We start from the raw sequence: 20,121 nt of genomic DNA, 5'->3' as shown, positions 1-20,121 counted from the left end.
TCAGTTACACTCGAAGTGGTCTTCGGATCCCCGGATAATTTCCAAAGCGAAGAGTTAATCTTCGACATAGTCCTATTCCGCAGTGGCTATCACGCCCTGCTCGGACGAACCGCATTTCAAAGTTCAATGCGGTGCCGCACTACGCATATCTCGAGCTCAAGATGCCAGACCCTCGTGGAGTCATCACGGTAAATGGAAACACCGAACGCTCTCTCCAAACAGAGGAGCACACAGCGGCCCTGGCGGTGGAAGTACAGAGCAGCCTCTCAAGGCAGCTCTCCAATCCGGGTATCAAACGTCCGAACAACATCAAGTGCGCCCGAAGCAACCTACAACAGAGCCGGCCGGCACGATCCGAGCAAGCATAGCAGTGCGGCCCCAACCCCAGCCCTCGTCAGATGGTGCTATCGGTACCACGTGTACATAATTACGCTTTGAAAATACCATGGGCATAAGGGGAGGGGCACAACTACGGCACGCCCAGAATGCGGCTCAACCGCACTTAGGGGCTCCCTATTTGGCCGTTTTCCTTTTTTATATATATATACTATCAGGACCCAACTACTCAGAAGGCCTGTCCGACAATACACTCGCCGAGCACACGATGCAACAGCCAGGGTGAGGACAAGCCGCGTCGAATGTCCAGGTGGCCTCTATAACGAGTTAAATACCTGTTTTTACTTACAAAACCCGCAGCTTGCCCCTGGAGGGGGACATGTCAAATAATCCCATCTCTCGCTTATCGCACTATTTGTATCGTTCTGCTTTCATAGCAGCCCCTTAATAATAAACAATACATAGCTTCTATCTATTATTGTATTCCTTTTTTATATATATGTTCAGTCATGACATTATGCAGCCATACACTTTGGTACGGCCAATACACCAGGGGCTTAAGCACCCCATAACATGGTGTGAGAAGACCGAACACTCTCATGAGTGCGGCACCCCGAACTTATAGCACTATATGCATCGGCTACGAATCATGTCTTTGCTCAATAGTTGGGTTTGCCCGGCTCCCATGTTTTGGTACCTTACGTTCCGCATTGTTGGCTAAGGTAGCGCTGGGAGAACTACTGCGATTGTGCCCCAGTTGAGCTGGGTTAACACCTCAGTAGAGAAAGCTAAAACTGACTGTCATGATAGTGCGAGAGACCGGTCGCTGTTCGTGAGGTTTTTCGAGTCCTTAAAGACTTATGCCGCTTAGAGCGAGGAACCGGACTTATCCGGCCTAGGCATGGATAGCGCCTCGAACTCTGTCTTCCGAATACTAGGGGCTTCACCGAAATTTAAAATTATAGAATTATATGGCTAAGTGAGAGTGATAAAGCATTATAAGTCCGACGGCCTGGTTCGTTGTGCTGAGCGCCTCCCTAGATGGACCCAAGAACGGGAACAAGAGCGCTCAGGTTTATCCTGAACACCGCAGCACTCGTGGCATGGGGGTCGAAGCTGATGACTTGCATCTCTCAGATTTGATAAACGACCGCACAGAAGGTAATATTTTAAATTAACAAGCGTTGCTTAACGCATATGAACAAAGTTTTCAGCGTATAGGATAACAGATGCGAGCCTACTCAAAAATTACATCTTTGGAGCATTCGTTCGCTATACGGTGAGCACCCTTCAGGACACCCTTATAATACATCTCGGGCGTGCGATACTCCTTGCCCGGCGGTGGCGCGTCCGTCAAAAGCTTCTCAGCGTCCAGCTTGCCCCAGTGCACCTTAGCACGGGCAAGGGCCCGACGGGCACCTTCGATGCAGACGGAGCGCTTGACAACCTCAATCCACGGACACGCGTCCACCAGCCGCCGCACCAGACCGAAGTAGCTCCCAGGCATGGCTTCTCCAGGCCACAACCGAGCTATGAGGCCCTTCATGGCCTGTTCGGCCACCTTGTGGAGCTCGACCAGCTGCTTCAGCTGGTCGCTCAGGGGCACCGGATGTTCGGCCTTAGCATACTGAGACCAGAACATTTTTATGTCGAGCTCCCGCTTCGGCTCGGTAGTATGCGGCGGCATCAGAAACACTACGGGGCAGATCGGCGAACGCTCCTGGAGAGCTTCGGATTCGGGTAAGTAGCAGATAATTAACTTTTATATTCTTGCTTTGCATAAATAATGCCTTACCCGCCGCTATTTTCTTCATCGCCTCGATCTCCTGGAGGGCCTTCTGGGCTTCGGCCTTAGCATTTTTGGCACTCTCAAGAGCCAAGGCGAGCTTGGACTCTCGAGTCTTCGAGTCACGCTCCAAACTCTCGTGTTTTTCCACGAGAGCCTGGAGCTCTTGCCGCACCTCCGCCACCCGCGCCTCCTGCTTCTCTCGCTCGGCGCGCTCCAGGGCCGCACTGTTTTTGGCCTTGGAGACCGCCTCCTTCAGGATCACCACCTCGGCCATGGCCCCTGCAACATTTAAGTTGATCCTGTCATTATTTGCAACCAAGTATTTCTATATACATTTACATGCGGTATCACATACCCTCCTTGTCCTCGAGCTGCTTCTTGGCACGGCCGAGCTCGTTCTCGGACCGCTCGAGGCTTCCCTTCAATGCATTGACCTCCGTAGTCAGTGCGGCAGAGGTCAGCAGCGCAGCCTGCATTCCCATATCGACATATTTTTATTAGACTTCTGCGTATATCTTTTTAGATCCTCAGCTCGGCTTTTCTTTCCGAACGCCGAACCAAGCATCAGGGGCTACTGTCTATGCGGTAACATTTTTATATGTTTTGAACACATACCTCAAAGCCTGTTAACAGACTTGTACAGGCTTCTGTCAGCCCGCTCTTGGCGGACTGAACCTTTTGAATCACCGCACTCATAACAGTGCGGTGTTCCTTGTCGATGGAGGCGCCATTAAGCGCCTCCAGCAAATTGACCGGCGCCTCCGGATGGACGGAGGTCGCCGGCAGCGTAGGCTTGCCCTTCTTATGAAGGCGTCGCCTGTCGGACTCTGGAAGCGCTAGTGGTTCCAGAGCAGTGTCCGGCCCGGGGCCAGACTTAGACCCCTCCGGGGCTCCACCCCTTTTGGGCCTGGAGTCCGGGAGGTCGCCTTGGGGCGCCTCTAGGACCACCTCCTCCTGGTTCGGTCCCTTTTGGGACTCCACCTCGGCGTCGTCCGCAGGGAGCGGGGAGGAGGCCATCGGAAGTTAAGCGCTATTCACATCCGACGAATTCAGGGAGCCGCTCGACGAATCGCCGAGCTGAGCTCTGGGCGGACTGCATAATTAAAGTTCGGCGTCAGAAGCTATAGAATAATAAAAGAGCGCCATGAGTCATTCGGGTAACCATACACTTATGATTTTGCCAGGGGCTTGACCCTGGTGGCCATTCCTCCCCGCCGTCTTCGGCATCGGAGGCATAGTCCGGCAGAAGGGTCTTCCCCTTCTTGGACCCTCTGGCCTCCCCAGTTGGGGCGGCCTTCCTTTTCTTTCCTCCCCCCGTTGGAGGGGGAGAGGATTCTTCTTCTTCTTCCTCCTCCTCGTCTTCCGAGGCGGAGGGTGCGTTGGGGCTATCGGGCGATGAATCCGACACCACCAGGCGCCGGGAGATCTTTCGAGTCCCCGTGGACTTCTTCTTGGCCTTCTTCTCCGGCACCACGTGAGGTGCCGAAACCAGCAGCTTCGTTAAATGAGCGTCCGCTGGGTCTTCGGGCAAAGGAGCCGGACAGTTGATCTGTCCGGCCTTCTTCTGCCAGTCCTGTTAAAGGGATGGGGGTTTAGATCCCTCATAGAATCAAATCTATGGAAAACAGATACCCCGTAATGGGAAAATTAGCTCACCGCGCTGGCTTGGCGCTTGGCGCAGAATCCGTGATCCTCGGTGACAAGAGGGGAGATCTTGGAGATCTTGAATAGCACCTTCCATGCATCCTCGTGCTTTGTGTCAAAGAGCCGGGACAGAGTCTGGTGCTGGGCCGGGTCAAACTCCTACAAGTTGAAAGCCCGTCGTTGACATGGGAGAATCCGGCGGAAGAGCATGACCTGGACTACGGTGACAAGTTTAACCTTCCTGTTGATCAGGTCTTTGATGTAGGTTTGAAGTCTGGTCACTTCTGCCGAGTTACCCCACGACAGGCCCGTCTCTTTCCAAGACGTGAGCCGTGTGGGAATGCCAGATTGGAATTCGGGGGCCCTTGCCCATTCAGGGTCACGCATCTCGGTGATGTAGAACCACCCTGATTGCCACCCTTTGATGGTCTCTACGAAGGCGCCCTCGAGCCATGTAACGTTGGGTATCTTGCCCACCATGGCGCCTCCGCACTCCGCTTGGCGGCCGCCCACGACCTTCGGCTTGACGCTGAAGATCTTTAGCCATAGGCCAAAGTGAGGCCGGATGCGGAGGAAGGCCTCGCACACGACGATGAACGTCGAGATGTTGAGGATGAAGTTCGGGGCCAGATCATGGAAGTCCAGGCCGTAATAGAACATGAGCCCCCGGACGAATGGGTGAAGAGGAAAACCCAGTCCGCGGAGGAAATGAGGGAGAAAGACAACCCTCTCATGAGGCCTGGGGGTAGGGATGATTTGCCTCGCATCTGGAAGCCGGTGCGCGATGTCGTCAGACAAGTATCCGACCGTCCTCAACTTTTTGATTTGGCCCTCCGTGACGGAGGAGGCCATCCATCTACCTCCCGCTCTGGACATGATTGGAGTAGGTTGAGGTGGGAAGTGCGGGCTTGGGCATTGGAGCTCGAGCGCATAGGGACGAATAAGCAAAGGAGGGAGAAGGCGTGAATGGAAAGGGCGGCTTCTTATCCCCTTATATGGGCGGCCAAAACTACGAGCCCCCACCGGCCTAATAAAACTCGCTTATCTCCCAAGCGCCGCGGTTAATGGCGCGGTTGGGTTACCCATGCCCGTATTGATGAGAATCCCGGAATAAGGGGACACGATCTCTGCTTTGACAAGACGTGCCAAGGAAACCGCCTCGCTAAACGCGCTGAGGTGGAACGGTAAAATGAATAAAAGCCTTGTCGTGGCATGAGGTCACGCCACGGAATACGTCAATAGATTCCATTGGTGCAAATATTATTCTCTCTATGGTGGCATGTGGAACTTATTTTGTAGAGCCGGACACTATCCTGGTATTCAACATCTTCTATGAAGTATTCGGAGGAGGAACCCGCCTTGCAATGCCAAAGACAACTTGCGCGCCGGACTCGTTGTCATTGAAGCCTGGTTCAGGGGCTACTGAGGGAGTCCTGGATTAGGGGGTGTCCGGATGGCCGGACTATGACCTTTGGCCGGACTCCCGGACTATGAAGATACAAGATTGAAGACTCCGTCCCGTGTCCGGATGGGACTTTCCTTGGCGTGGAAGGCAAGCTTGGCGATACGATATGAAGATCTCCTCCCATTGTAACCGACTCTGTGTAACCCTAGCCCTCTCCGGTGTCTATATAAACCAGAGAGTTTTAGTCCGTAGGACGAACAACAATCATACCATAGGCTAGCTTCTAGGGTTTAGCCTCTCTGATCTCGTGATAGATCAACTCTTGTAATACCCATACCATCAATATTAATCAAGCAGGAGTAGGGTTTTACCTCCACCGAGAGGGCCTGAACCTGGGTAAAAACATCGTGTCCCTTGTCTCCTGTTACCATCCGCCTAGACGCACAGTTCGGGAGCCCCTACCCGAGATCCGCCAGTTTTGACACCGACACCTATGCTATCAGGAGAAGGATTGTTGTGGACTACAGGTTCCATACAAAGGAACAGCAGGACTTCTATGAGACAGTGCTGCTTGATAAGAAGCCAATTGTCTGTGATATGAGATGGGTGGACTGGGAGTACATCAGGAAAAATGAAGAGAATTATCCAGGAGTTTATAACAGCTTCAAGTCTTGTGGGGTAGATGACTTTGTTGGGCAGAAGCTCACAAAAGTGGAATGATGAGCTTATTATGCAGTTCTACTCCACAGCTCATTTCTACCCAGATGGAAGGATTGTTTGGATGTCTAAAGGTACTGGGTACCAATCAACTATTGAAGAATGGGCAAAGTTGATCAATGCTCCTAAGGAGAATGAAGATGACTTGGATGTCTATGCCAAGAAGAAGAAGGATCACAACTCCATGGCACATATGTATAGAGAGATCCCAGATGCTGCTATTGAGACACACAAATTTGGGTCAGTACATTACCTTCTGTCAGGTTTGCCAACAGTCAACTGGATCCTCAGGCATACTCTGTTGCCAAAGTCAGGTGATCACAAGATGATCAGAGGCCATGCAATTAATTTGCTTCACATATTTGATGTGCCTCAGAAGTTCAAAGTCATGAGCTTACTTGTTGAGACTATCAAGAGGACAGCTGGTGACCAGAAGAGGAGTTGTGGGTATGCCCCATAGATTTAGGAGCTCATCAACTCTAAGATGGGCACAGGCACTTACCTCTTGGATAAAGAACACCTTCCCATCTACCCAGACTTTGAGGACAACACTGTAGTGATGGATGAAAATGAACCATCTTCTGTGCAAGCACAACAGAAGAAGGAGAAGGCAAGGACTGAAAATGCTGCTAAGATGCCAACTGCTGAAGAGGCATCTCAGTATTTTCTGAAGAGCAAGCAAGATCAGCTTGGTTACTTGATTGCCTCCACTCTGAGGATTGAGAAGGGTTTGGCCACCCTGACACAAAACCAGGAGAGCTTGGAGAGAATCATGGAGCAGAAGTTCTATGATTTAGATGTGAAGGTCCCTGAGATACAGTCAGTTGTTGAGCAACTTCAGGATGAAGTGTAGGAGAAGAAGGGCAAGACTACCACTGATGCATTTGCTAGAGTGCCCAGAAGTCAGAGATCTGCTGCAGTGCCAGTTACAGACATCAGAGCAACTCACCTGCACCAGCAACAGCTTCAGTACCACCAGCTCTAGTAGCCACTCCACCAGCTCAATCAACCTCAACTGATGCCTTCGTCCTTGGAGTCATTTCTACACCACCACATCAAGACCAAGCCTGAGAGTTGATTTAGCACTATGCATTTTTTATGAACTTTTTGGTAACTTGTTGCCAAAGGGGGAGAAAATGTATAGATCATAGGCTTCGAGAGAGAGTGTTGCTTTTGTTCTCTTGTTTTTGGTGGTTGAACTTTATTTGTTTGCTTGTTTGAGATACATTTTGCGTTTGTGTGATACTTGGATGATCATGTGTTTGAGCATATGCTATGCTACATTAATGCTTGTTGGATGATATTATCTCTTATATCCTCATATGATCATTCACTTTGCTTGGTGATGAGTGCATGTATTTAATTATTATCATTTTGAGCGCTCCACCAAGATGTATGTGACATGGAAGAGTAACCCATGATCCTAATTCATTGTGCATTTGCAGTCCAAAGCAAATCTTAAACTTTGCACAAATTTAGGGGGAGCTCTTGTTTTTCACATACTTCTCAAAGCGACAATGTTTTCAATCTTATTATCATTTGTCGAAGCTTTGATCTATATGTTGTCATCAATTACCAAAAAGGGGGAGATTGAAACTGCAACTATCCCTAGGTGGTTTTGGTAATTCCTAACAACATATAGCTCATTGAGCTAATGCTATCCCAAGATAAATATTTCAGGAAAGCTCAATGATTGGCATGGCATGGATGAGAAAAGTGGACCCCTCAAAATGCTAAGGACAAAAGGATTGGCTCAAGCTCAAAGCTCAAGACTCTGCATTTTCTATTTTAGTGATCCAAGATCACATTGAGTCTATAGGAAAAGCCAATACTATCAAGAAGGGATGAGGTGTTGCTTAATGAGGTTCTTGCTCAAAGTGCTTAGTGATATGCTCAAAATGCCTCAACTACTTTCTCACATCCACATATGACCTAAACCAAAAGTCAACCCGGCCCCACCGATTCTTTTTATCCGGCACCACCGAGTTCAGATGTCATAGCCACTGCCACAAACCCTAGGCAAATCGGTCTCACCGATAGGGATCTCGGTCTCACCGAGATGGGATTGTAATCTCTCTGTTTCCCTTCATAACGTTTTGGTCCCACCGAGATAAGCGATCGGTCTCACTGAGATTGCAATGTAAACTCTCTATTTCCCCTTCGTAATGTTTTGGTCCAACCGAGATGAGTGAATCGGTCCCATCGAGTTTACCTGACCAACTCTCTGGTTAGCTTATTACCAAAATCGGTCTCACCGAGTTTGTGTAATCGGTCTCACCGAGATTACATTAATGCCCTAGCCCTAACCATATCGGTCCTACCGAGTTGCATGTCGGTCCCATCGAAAATCCTAACAGTCACTAGATTTACTGAATCGGTCTACCCGAGTTTCTCAATTCGGTCCCACCGAGATTGGTAAGTTGTGTGTAACGGTTAGATTTTGTGTGGAGGCTATATATACCCCTCCACCTCGACTTCATTCGTGGAGAGATCCATCAGAACATGCCTACACTTCCAACTTATATTTTCTGCGAGAGAACCACCTACACTTGTGCTGAGGTTAATATATTCCAATCCTACCATATGAATCTTGATCTCTAGCCTTCCCCAAGTTGCTTTCCACTCAAATCTTCTTTCCACCAAATCCAAATCCTATGATAGAGAGTTGAGTGTTGGGGAGACTATCATTTGAAGCACAAGAGCAAGGAGTTCATCATTAACACACCATTTGTTACTTCTTGGAGAGTGGTGTCTCCTAGATTGGCTAGGTGTCACTTGGGAGCCTCCGACAAGATTGTGGAGTTGAACCAAGGAGTTTGTACGGGCAAGGAGAAAGCCTACTTCGTGAAGATCTACCCTAGTGAGGCAAGTCCTTTGTGGGCGACGGCCATGGTGGGATAGACAAGGTTGCTACTTCGTGGACCCTTCGTGGGTGGAGCCCTCCGTGGACTCGCGCAACTGTTACCCTTCGTGGGTTGAAGTCTCCATCAACGTGGATGTATGATAGCACCACCTATCGGAACCACGGCTCAAAAATCTCCGTGTCTCCAAATTGCGTTTGCCTCCTCAAACTCCTCCCCTTTACCTTAATATGCAATTGTGTTACTTTCCGCTGCTATACTCTAGAATTGCATGTGTAGGTTGATTGCTTGACTTGTTCTAAGTTGCTAAAACCAACCAAGAATTAAAATTGGGAAAAGGCTAAGCTTTTATTTTGTCAAGTAGTCTAATCACCCCCCTCTAGACATACTTTCGATCCTACACATGGCCAGTGATTATGTAGCCCCATTATCGGTGACTATAGAAGTGTGCCCACATCCACAAGGTGTCTTCACTGTTTTCTCCTCTAAGGTTCTGCATATTCAGCACCACCTATTATTTATACCTTAAACCTGAAATACTTTGTCCATCATTTCAAGCATTGTCTTCGAGAGTTTTGTTTCGTTATATTTGTAGGCACTATATGTAAGCAGTGAAGAGGAGAGATCCCAAGAGCAGTGGGAGTGGAAACATGGAAGAAAGCCCTGCTTGTTTGCTTGTACCTCTAGTGTTGGGATGCAAATATTTCGCAGGGATCCTTTCCTGATGCCTCCCATTCCTACCATTCTTGTGCACTCCTTCCTCTTCATTTTGGTTTACATGATATCTCTGATGGAGAAACCATAGACATGTGGCGACATATTTGGATAACATGAGACCTTTAAGGCATGCCTGAAAGAGGAAGAATAAATGGCCTCGGAATGGGAACATGGAGGAAAGCCTAATGTGCTTTGTTTTGACTTCTAGTATTGGAGGTGATAATTTAGTTTGGTGTTTCCTGATGCCTCCCATTCTTATTATTCCAAATCATTTCTTCATCTTCCTTTGTTGGCTTGGTTGATTGCTTATGCTTAGAAACCAACTATATGTTTGCACACATTTGATGAAAAAACTCAAAATCAAGCTAGGAAGAGGAAGAAAGAGAGGGCGTAAGAGCACTGGGAATGAGAACATAGAGGAAACCTAACTTACTAGTTCTTCACCACTTGTCTTGAGGTGGCAATTCAGTTTGCCACTTTCCAATGCCTCTCATTCCTCTTCTTCTTAGGCGTTCCTTCCTCTTCCTTTTTGTTTTTGAAAGGATCGAGAAGAGGTGTCTAGAGGGGGGTGATTGGACCCTCAACAAGTAAAGGTAGCAGTTATTAAGTTTTTCAAGTTGAGGTTGGAGATTAGCACCGTTTCAAACGTTCATGATACATTTCAAGCAACCATGGCAAGAGTATATGAGCAGCGGAAAGTAAAGTATGCAAGTTGCAAGAAAGTAAAGGGATGGGATTGGAGTGTGCAAACGCAATTGGAGACATGGAGATTTTTGGCGTGGTCCTGATAGGTGGTGCTATCATACATCCACGTTGGTGGAGACTTCAACCCAAGAAGGGTAACGGTTGCACGAGTCCATGTCACCCACGAAGGGTCCACGAAGAAGCAACCTTATCTATACCACCATGGCCATCGCCCACGAAGGACTTGCCTCACTTGGGTAGATCTTCATGAAGTAGGCGATCTCCTTGCCCTTACAAACTCCTTGGTTCAACTCCACAATCTTGACGGAGACTCCCAGGTGACACCTAACCAATCCAAGAGACACCACTCTCCAAAAGGTAATAGATGGTGGGATGATGATGAACTCCTTGATCTTGTGCTCAAATGATAGTCTCCCCAACACTCAACTCTCTCTCTCTCTCATAGATTTGGATATGGTGGAAAGATGATTTGAGTGGAAAGCAACTTGGGGAAGGCTAGAGATCAAGATTCTTGTGGTAGGATTGGAATGTCTTAGTCTCAACACATGAGTAGGTGGTTCTCTCTCAGAAAATGATTAGTGGAAGTGTAGGCACGATCTGATGGCTCTCTCTCAAATGGAGAAGGGGGTGGAGGGGTATATATAGCCTCCACACAAAATCTAGCCATTACACACAATTTACCAAACTCGGTGGGACCAAATAGTGAAACTCGGTCAGACCGATCTGGTTCAAAATGTGAACGTTAGAGTTTTCGGTCGGACCTACAAGGTCAACTTGGTGGGACCGATGTGCTAGGGTTAAGGCAAAACCTCATCTTGGTGAGACCAATTGCATGAACTCGGTGAGACCGATTTCAGCAATAAGCAAACACATACTTGGTCAAGCAAACTCGGTGCGACCGACTGCACATTTTGGTGAGACCGAAATAACTGCAATAGGTAATAGAGAGTTTACACAGCCATCTCGGTGAGATGAACTGATTAGGGTTTCTGGCAGTGCCTATGTCAAGTTAACTCGGTGGCACCGGGTGAATCAAATCGGTGGGGCCGAGTTTGACTTTGGGTTTAGGACATATGTGGAAATGAGAAAGTGGTTGAGGGTTTTGGATCATATCACTAAGCACTTTGAGAAAGCAAGCCACTAAGCAACACCTCATCCCCTTTCAATAGTATTGGTGTTTCCTATGGACTCAATGTGATCTTGGATCACTAAAATATAAATGAAGAGTCCTGAGCTTTTGCCAATGTTTGTCCTTAACATCTTGAAGGGGTTCCACATCCTCTAGTCCCGCCACTTCAATGTTGAACTCATCTGAAATAAACTAGATGAAAGTATTAGTCCAACAAGAGATATGTTGACATTAATTACCAAAACCACCCAGGGAGAACTTGTGCTTTCAATCTCCCCTTTTTGGTAATTTATGACAACATACATCAAAGCTTTGGATAAAGATATTAAGAGTATCAATTAAAGCTTTGGAAGGACATGTAACATGCATTGGCTCCCCCTACATGTATGCAACCATGTGAAGATAGACTATGAAAGCATGTGAATGCATAAGCATGTCAGAGCAAGCGATGAGTTACATGTATCTTGGCTATATGAATCAGAGCAAATGATGTGAAATGCAGAAGATGTACCTTCATGTTCATGAGTCCTTCTTGCAAACAATATGTACCTCAGCAAGAGATCATCATGCACATGAGTGTGATGCATATACTTACCTTGTGGTCTTGAGCTGACTTGGGAAGAGATGAACCTAAGAAAACAGGGTTAGATAACACAAGAACATCTACTAATCAGAGCAAGAACAGGAAACCACAAGAGTACCAAGACTGGGAGGACATGTAGTGAGTGAGTACTTAGTACTCTGGTTGGATATAGACATGTCCCTAAGGAATAAAGATATGCAATGAATTCCAAAGATTTTCTTCCCTTAGACATGAACTCTTTCTCCCCCTGAATCTGATATTGGATAATGGGAGAAGATATGGTAATAGAAAATCATAGCAAAGACACAAAGAAACATCTACTAACATGTCTTTCCCCTCTTAAAGACATGTGACTTCTCTCCTCTTTGAATACCAAGCATCTGGGAAGACTAAGAAGTCTCTCTCTCTCCCATAGGGTCTGTTTTTCCCATAAAATAAGCTTTGATGTGATCTCTCTCTCTCCCCCTTTGACATCAATTTCCAAGAAGGGATCTTCTGGAGCATGAGTCAAATAGGTTTGTTCCTTGAGTCACATGACAAAGCAGCATGTAGATTGTGATGCGGGTAGAGGATAAGAATCATCGAGTGGAGATGGAAAAGATATGCAGGATGCAAATGGCAAAAAGTTTTTTCAGTAGTGAAATCAGTAACACCGAATCTTTTACATCGGTGACATCGAGTTGGTTCGGTCTAGCCGATAAGAAAAGATCGGTGAGGCTGAGTTCAACCACTACTGTAGGATGGTACTAACGCAGCACTACGATCAGAGACCCTTTGACGAAACTATGTGCGATGCAACAATCGCAAATGGTGGTGTAAAAGATCCGTCAAAAAAGGTGCAAAACGTTTGCAATGACGGATGCATCAAACACAGTTCAGATTTTACTTGCGTGTGTGATGCTGGGCATACAGTTGATCTAGCAGAACTGTTTACAATGAGGAAGAACAACAGAAACGGGTAGCCATATCAATGTGTGTGCGATATATGACATACAGTTTGCTCCGATGAACCATTTGCGATGATTGACATGAACACAAACGATTCAGTGTAACAAGATGTGTGTGATACCAGGCAAACAGGTCGGTAATCATAATTGTGTGCGATCATTATAGACAGCCCATACGGTCGCTTTTTGTGAATTGTGTGTTCGTCAGGGCACACAATTCAATAAACCAACATGTGGGCAATAATGTAGAAGATCTCTGTCGAATACATATTACTAACCGTCTGCAATGAGATTGACAGGATAAACAAAGATATATACAGTCTGCTTAATTTAATCCTTGTTGTTGTTGTTGTTGTTGTTGTTGGATGGCCTCGCGACATTGTCTTGGCGAGGACGCTTCTTGCTGCTAACCGTTGACTTTTCATTACCGCCACCGTCGTCATCGTCATTGTTGTCCTCGTCGTCCTCCTCCTCGTTCGACCATTCCTCATCATCATCATCGTCGTCCTCTTCTTCATCCTCTGACGGCTCCTCGCCCGTCTAGCTGTCGTCTAACGACTCCAGAGGTGGCGTCCCTTCCATGAACCGGATTAATCGAGGTCTGGGCTCGACGCCGGACTCATGCAAGACGAGCGGGATGATTCCGATGTTGACCTATCATCGGGCGCCAGACTGCTGGCCGAACTGTTGTCCTCGCTGTCGCTCGACATGGCTGCAGAGTGTGTGCCAGTGACGATGAAGATGGTGGACACTTAAGCGATGTATGCAGAGAAGAGGAACTGCCAATTGAAGCGGGGTTTTTTTTGCGCGGGGGTGGGGGGAGGAATTGAAGCGGGGGTTGACCTATTATCTAACCACTGATATAATCAACCGCAATTATTTGTACCTAGTGGCTCCAAATTCCCGGGGTTGCGTGGGACTCCTATTGGCTATTTGGCTAGTTTCCTTTTTCAGGACAAAAACAAGGAACAAGTTTTGGGATTATGCACCGGTAATGGTACGAACGGAGTAGGACGGTTGGCAAGCAATACATTGAGCTCTTCTTATTGATAAAGCCAGTAATAATCAAACTAGAAAGGAAAAGAAAAAAGACAAAGAAAAATATATGCACGAATCTTCACGTAACATCAATGGCATAGGACCTAGATGTATTACTTAGAGCACATCTAGATGTGCTTTAGCAATACTGTCAATCAAAACCCCTAATCATCATTGAAAATAGCGCATAGAACATGGCTAATGCGACAACCACAACTACACATGCTAGTTCCTTCTTTTCTCTTGCTTTCATCTGTTGCCTATGATTGATTCTTTGTTGCTTCATCATACTGATTGTACATTCCAGATCAGCCAGTTTCTTCTTCAACTCAACGTTATCTTCTTCGAGCTTGGTGATAACACTCCGAGCCCTGCCATGCCATTCTTCGTCCAGCCAGTTAACAAAGGCACAAGCCTCATATCCCTGCCAATGTTAAATAGTATTCAGGATGAGCGGTGGCATTAACTCAAGTAACATGATGAACTTAGCACTAACCTCTAAGGGGCAACTAAGAAACCGCCTGCCAATGTCGAATCCCTCCATGCATACACGTCGAGCAGGAGTGTGCACGTGCACACAACTCAACTTTTGGTACTTCTCGGTGGCGCAAAACTCGGAGTCGAACTCGTGTTCCGGGAGTCTAGAATCATGCTCCGGATCCGGTGGCAGATCGCCTTCCGTGGGGGGGGTCAATTCAAGACGGATTCAGTAAGGAGCTACTTTGGACATGCTAAAAAAGATCAGGATAGATTGGAACCTGACAGGACACTTCGGGTTCGTAGTACACTTGCCTTCTGATGACCTTAGGCAAGTGCTCGGTGGTGACCGCCGCCGTCGTGGCGGCGGTAGGAGCAGGAGCAGCCGCACCGAAACCATCAGCACAACTCGCCCGCATTCCCCCAATGTCAGCTCCACGCGAGGGAATTTGGAGGCTATGTAGGGATTTGGGGAAAATGGGGAAACTGTGGGGATAAGCTAACGGTAGGGAACTACTTATGGCACTATATATGTTGGAGTATACGGCACACTGTTTATACATGTCGTTTGTGTCAGGTATTACAATGTCACACACGATTTGCACACCAAACCATGTGAGAACACAAGGTAGGTGAGACACGGTTGCCGTTACATAACCGTGTCGGTGTACTAAAATAGGGGCGCTCTTTTGTACCCCTTATTTGTGCACGGGCAATCAGAGCCGCGCCCACGACCACACTTGAGCAGGGCAGAGACAGGAAATCAGAGCCACAACACAGAATCAAAGCAACGCCAAGATAGAAGCATAAAGAACAAGAAGGCGAAGTGTTTTCCCTCGGCAAGGTCCTTGCCGGGGCAGCCCCCATGGCCCCGGCAAGGCCCTTGCCGGGGTAGCCTACCTGACGCCAGCAGGACGCGCCTCCCTTGGACCACGTTTCTCCAGCGTCACCAACCACGCTGGAACGTAGGCTCGGGAGGCGCCTCCATGGTGGCATGCATATCTTTGTGAAGACAAGGAACGCTCCAAATCAGAAGAGTAGAAGACGACGAACCTCGGCAAGATCCAGGCTGAGGAAACCCACAAGACCCCTGGGGAGACCCTTGCCAGGGACGACCGTAACACCACGGCAAGACCCTTGTCGGGGCCCCGGCCAGGCCCTTGCCGAGGGCGTCCGTGAGGCCACGGCCAGGCCCGCACCCGCAAGCTCCTGCCGCCTCTCCCATGCAGCTGCCAGCCCACCAGCTGGGCAGGCACCTACGTGTCGGCATGAGGCTTCTCAGCCAACTCAGTGCATGCCTACGTGGTGGCATGCAGATTTTTGTGAAGGCCCCACCACCGCGCCACCTCAGCAGCCTGCCAGCCTACATGGCACTGGCCGCCTCGCTGGCCCAGGCGCGTGTCGAGATGGGGCGAAGCGGCGGTAAAGTGAAGGGGACATGTCAGAGGCGCATTAAATGCGTCTTGTCCCGTAATAGCTAGCGATAGGCTTAACCACAGTACCCAATGCCACCTCCTGTGTGCCACTGTGGTGACCCCCTTGCCTATAAAAGGAGGCCCGAGGCGTCCAGGAGGAGGATTTAGACTTTTGGACAAGTTACGCCCGTTGTAGCTAGTTCAAGAACCTCAAGAACACAAAAACACACATCAAAGCAGGACTAGGGTGTTACGCATCTCTGCGGCCCAAACCTGGGTAAACGATCCACGTGCTCGTACTGACTGCTGATCCTGCTCTCCTCACCACCCAGCGCCCCGCAACCGTAGTAGGGATCCTTGTGATCCCATAGGTGTCATTTCCCACCGACATCTTTGGCGCGCCAGGTAGGGGGCGCAACAGTGAGCATCTGGTTTAGCAGCTAGTAGCACAGCTTTTCACCGCCATGGCTTCCGAGGAAGAAGGCGACCGAGCGAGCAGCCCCGTCAGCGAGTGCGGCGAGCGTTCGCGCGACGACAAAAAAAGCTAAGTCATGTGAAAACTTCGAATAATTTCTTCTTATATAAGGTTATCTTCCTCGGAGATCTTCCCTCTGTAAGGGAAACATGCATGCAGTGGGGCCCTTCCGTTATCGACAACGCTCTTGGTCTGTTTCGAGTCCGCTCAACAGATCGAGCGGCTGTGTCGAGAGTGGCAGGGTGGCCTTCCGCTTCCAGCAACGCTCTCGCTCTGCCTCGAGTCCGCTCGGCAGTTCGAGCAGCCACGCTGGGAACAACAAGGTGGTTTGCACGGTGGCAAGCACGCCCTGCCGGCCGCTAAAGGATCCGTCCTTCAAAGCGCAGCAGTTTGGGTTTACGCGCCGGTAAGCATACCCAGTAAGCGTAGGGTAGACGTAAAGAGGAAGGTTAAATAGGGAAATAACATGCGTCATATTAAAAATACTATAGAGTTATATTACACCAACTGTTGTTGTGGTTCTAACTAAAGATGTGAGTTGTCTTGGTCATGAACCTGCAGCGGTAACAAGAAATGGGGCGCCTAGTCCCGGCGCTGGCCCTCCAACCTCTGGATCCCGGTGACACAGCTGATGATGGGCTTGATGCACTCCTTGACCCTCGAGAGGTCTGCATCGCCCGGCAAGCTATCCAGCACGGTGTCAAAGTCGAGGTCGGGGTTCCAGAATGCCCGCTTGGTGAGAACCTTGGTCATGGCACCCTAGAAAATCATCTGGGACTCGTTGGCCAAGGAGCTCGCTCGGTTGGACTCGAGCTATTCCAGGGCACCAAGAACGCCCTCGAAGAACAAGGTCATCTTGGCGTGGGGGCTCGTGCCCGGCTCTGGGGCATACCTCACTTCCGGCATCTTCATGTCGGCCAGTTTCTTGGTGATCCTGTTGGCGACGTCGGCGAGGCGGTCGGTCCAGATTTTGTCGCCCTTCACGGAATCTGCGTGGTTGGCGGCATCATTCTTCCGCAACTGTTTCTCCTCCACCAGGCTCTTAGTCAGGGCCCCTTCCCGGGTCTGGGCCTCCAAAAGCACCCCCTCAAGGCTCACCAGCTTGAGCTTCAGGTCCTTTATGGATTCATTGGCGCGGGAGAGCTGCTCGGCCTTGGCCAGGTTTTCATTCTGCACTTGCAACAAAGTGCAGCGGGCCGAATCCCTCTCCTCCACCAGCAGATCGGCTCTGGCCTTCAAGCCATCCCGCTCCATCTCCATCTCCTTCGTCTTGTTGTCGTGGGCCAGGGCCTGGGCATCGAGCGCCTCCTTGTGCTTGCACTCCAGCTCTTGGGTCCGTGTCGCGGCAAGCTTTTAGACCTCCTCATCCTTGCCGTGGAGTACGGCAGCAAGCTTCGCCTCGCGGTCGGCAAGGTCCTCCTCCTGGGAGTTCATCTTGGCCTGGTGCTGGGACCGGACGGCCTTGGCTTTGGAGGCCTCCTCCCTCGCCTCCTCCTGGGCCTTCCCGATGTCGGCCTGCTTCAGGAGGAGCTCCAGGTCACGCTGCGCCAGCTGGTCTTGGGCGGCTTTTAGCTCCTCGTGGGCCTGGCGGAACCAAGCCTGCACCTCGGCGACGCGCTCCGCAAGGTCTGCTTCCACCTTGTGCGCCACCGCCTTCTTGCATTTCGCCTTGTCCAGACGGGCGCGGTGGAGCACCTGAAGCTTGTTGAAGATGGCACTCACGGCCTGGAGGAGCCGCTCCTCTTGGGTGCCGCCACCAGCACTCGGCTCGTCGATGACCTCGAGCCTGGCGGCGGCGAGCACTTCGTCATCAAACACCTCCCCCTCGGCTGGCGCCCTGGTGCTTGCCGACCCTGGGAGGTGGACGAACATGTCGTCGCTCACCTTCAGGTACTTCCCTGAGCCGGAGGCAGCGGACAAGGAGGGTTGGTCGTCGACCACCTCATCCTCGGCAGAGGCCTTGCCGGCCTCCTCCTCGCCAGCGGCCTTGCCGGCCTCCTCCTCAGCAGCTCCCTTGTTGGCCTCCTCGGCGGCGCCCTCGCCGGTCTCCCCGACAAGCCCCTTGGCGGCATCCTTGGCCGCGGTCTCGGCGGCCTCCTCGGTGGCGACCTTCTCTACCTCAGCCACGGTGTCCGCGGCAGCCTCCTCGATAATGGTATCGGTGTCCCCCTGGTCCGTTGGGGGGGGGACCTGGATGCCAAAGGAGGGAATAAGGCAGGGCCAAAGCCAAGGTTCAGGAGAAAAGAAAGAAAAGCGAGGGAGAACAAATGACTCACCCGTGCCAGGCTGGGAAGATGTGGCCTCCTCCCCACCAACATCTGTTGCCGGGATGGAGCCGCCAGCACCCAAGTCTACCCCCTCCTCCATGCGCATGGGCTCGGTATCTGGCGCCCTTGCCGGGGACACCCCTTGGGGCGGTGTGGTTGATTGGGTGGCATGGTGAGGGAGGCCTTTGGTGTCTCCTCCTGCTGCCGTTCATCTCCTGCAAACCGTGGCAAGGTCAACGACAAGAGAATCGGGCCCCAGCAAGCGTTGGCAGAAGGTGCTTGGTGAACTTACATTGGGGGCTGAGCCGGGTGCTACGCCGCGGGCTACTGTCTGGGCTGCTCTCCACCACCAGCGGTGCCTTTGAAGTACCCATCGGGGGCAGGCTGCCCGTCGAGGCTCTGGCTCTCTTCACCGCCCGCTGAGCCAGTGTCTCCGTCTCCCTGCGAGAACAAGTCAAATCAAGGAGGGCGGCATGATTCGTAAGGATGGAAACGGCGAGGGGCAGAGAGATTACTCGTCCTCCACCTCCTCCTCTGCTGCCTTCCTCTTCCCGCTCGGGCTGAGGGATGAGAATTCAAAGCCGATGTCCGTGCCGGCGCCTGTGGGGCGAGGGGGGGGGGGGCGAAGGTGTCCGAAAGTGTTTGGATGAAGAAGAGGCGGGCGTCTTCTTCTTCGCCACCGTGGTCTTCTTCTTCGCCGCCGTGGCCTCTGTCTTAGCCGCCGCGGCCCTCGTCATGCGCGCGGCCTCCCTCGGATCCCCTTGCCCGTCGTGGCCTTGCCGGGCTGGACCGGCACGCCGGAGCCGGCCCGACGTAGGACGCGCCTCTTCTGCGTGGCCGGGGGCTCGCCGGCCTCGACCTCCTCCTCGGATGACCCTTCGCCCATGCCTTTGGCAGGAGGGCCTCTGTGCTGGAGCCGTCCGGCTCCTTGACGGCCTTCACCCATGCGGCGAGCTCCTCCTCCTCTGCGACCATGGCGGCTTCGTTCTCCATGATGTCGGTCTCGCCGGCAAGCCCGGCGAGCTCCGCCTCCATCGCCCTAGCAGCGATATAGCTCAGCTCCTCCTGGGTGGTGTCCTGGATGATCCGCGGTTCCTCGTGGTTGAGTTCTTCGACCAAATTAGCGAAGAACTCCTCCACCTCTCATGCCAGGGGCTCGATCCAGGCTGGGTCGAGACTGTGCGTGTTGAAGGGCGGCATCATGGCCAAGATTTCGGCCTGCCAGGAGTTGTTGCTCAAAGGGACCACTCCCGGCGGCAGCCCGAACAAGGGCCCCTTGACAACCTTGCCGGACTTTGTAGCCTTGCCGGTCCTCCTCACCTTGTTGTCGGTGTACTCCTCGAGCTGGAAGAGCCTCCGACAATACCAGGAGTGCCCCAGCATCGTGAGGTTGTTCTGCAGGCCGGTGCGGAGCCTCATGATGTCAACTGTGTTCCTAAAATCTCAGGCCGGCCTTCCCTTCTTGTGTAGTGGGGCGATTCAGCGATGGATGAAATCCGCCGCGATCATCTCGAGGGTGAGCCCGGCCTCGGAAAGGCGGCGGATCCTGGTCCAGTTCGCGCTGCGGGGCAGCGGCTTCTGACGAACGCCTCGGCAGAACTCCGGCGGGTCCTCCT

The sequence above is a fragment of the Triticum dicoccoides genome, chromosome 2B (assembly GCF_002162155.2).
Source record: "Triticum dicoccoides isolate Atlit2015 ecotype Zavitan chromosome 2B, WEW_v2.0, whole genome shotgun sequence".
In the NCBI taxonomy this organism is placed as follows: domain Eukaryota; kingdom Viridiplantae; phylum Streptophyta; class Magnoliopsida; order Poales; family Poaceae; genus Triticum; species Triticum dicoccoides.
The sequence above is the reverse complement of the archived record's forward strand: the minus strand, read 5'-3'. Positions refer to the sequence as shown.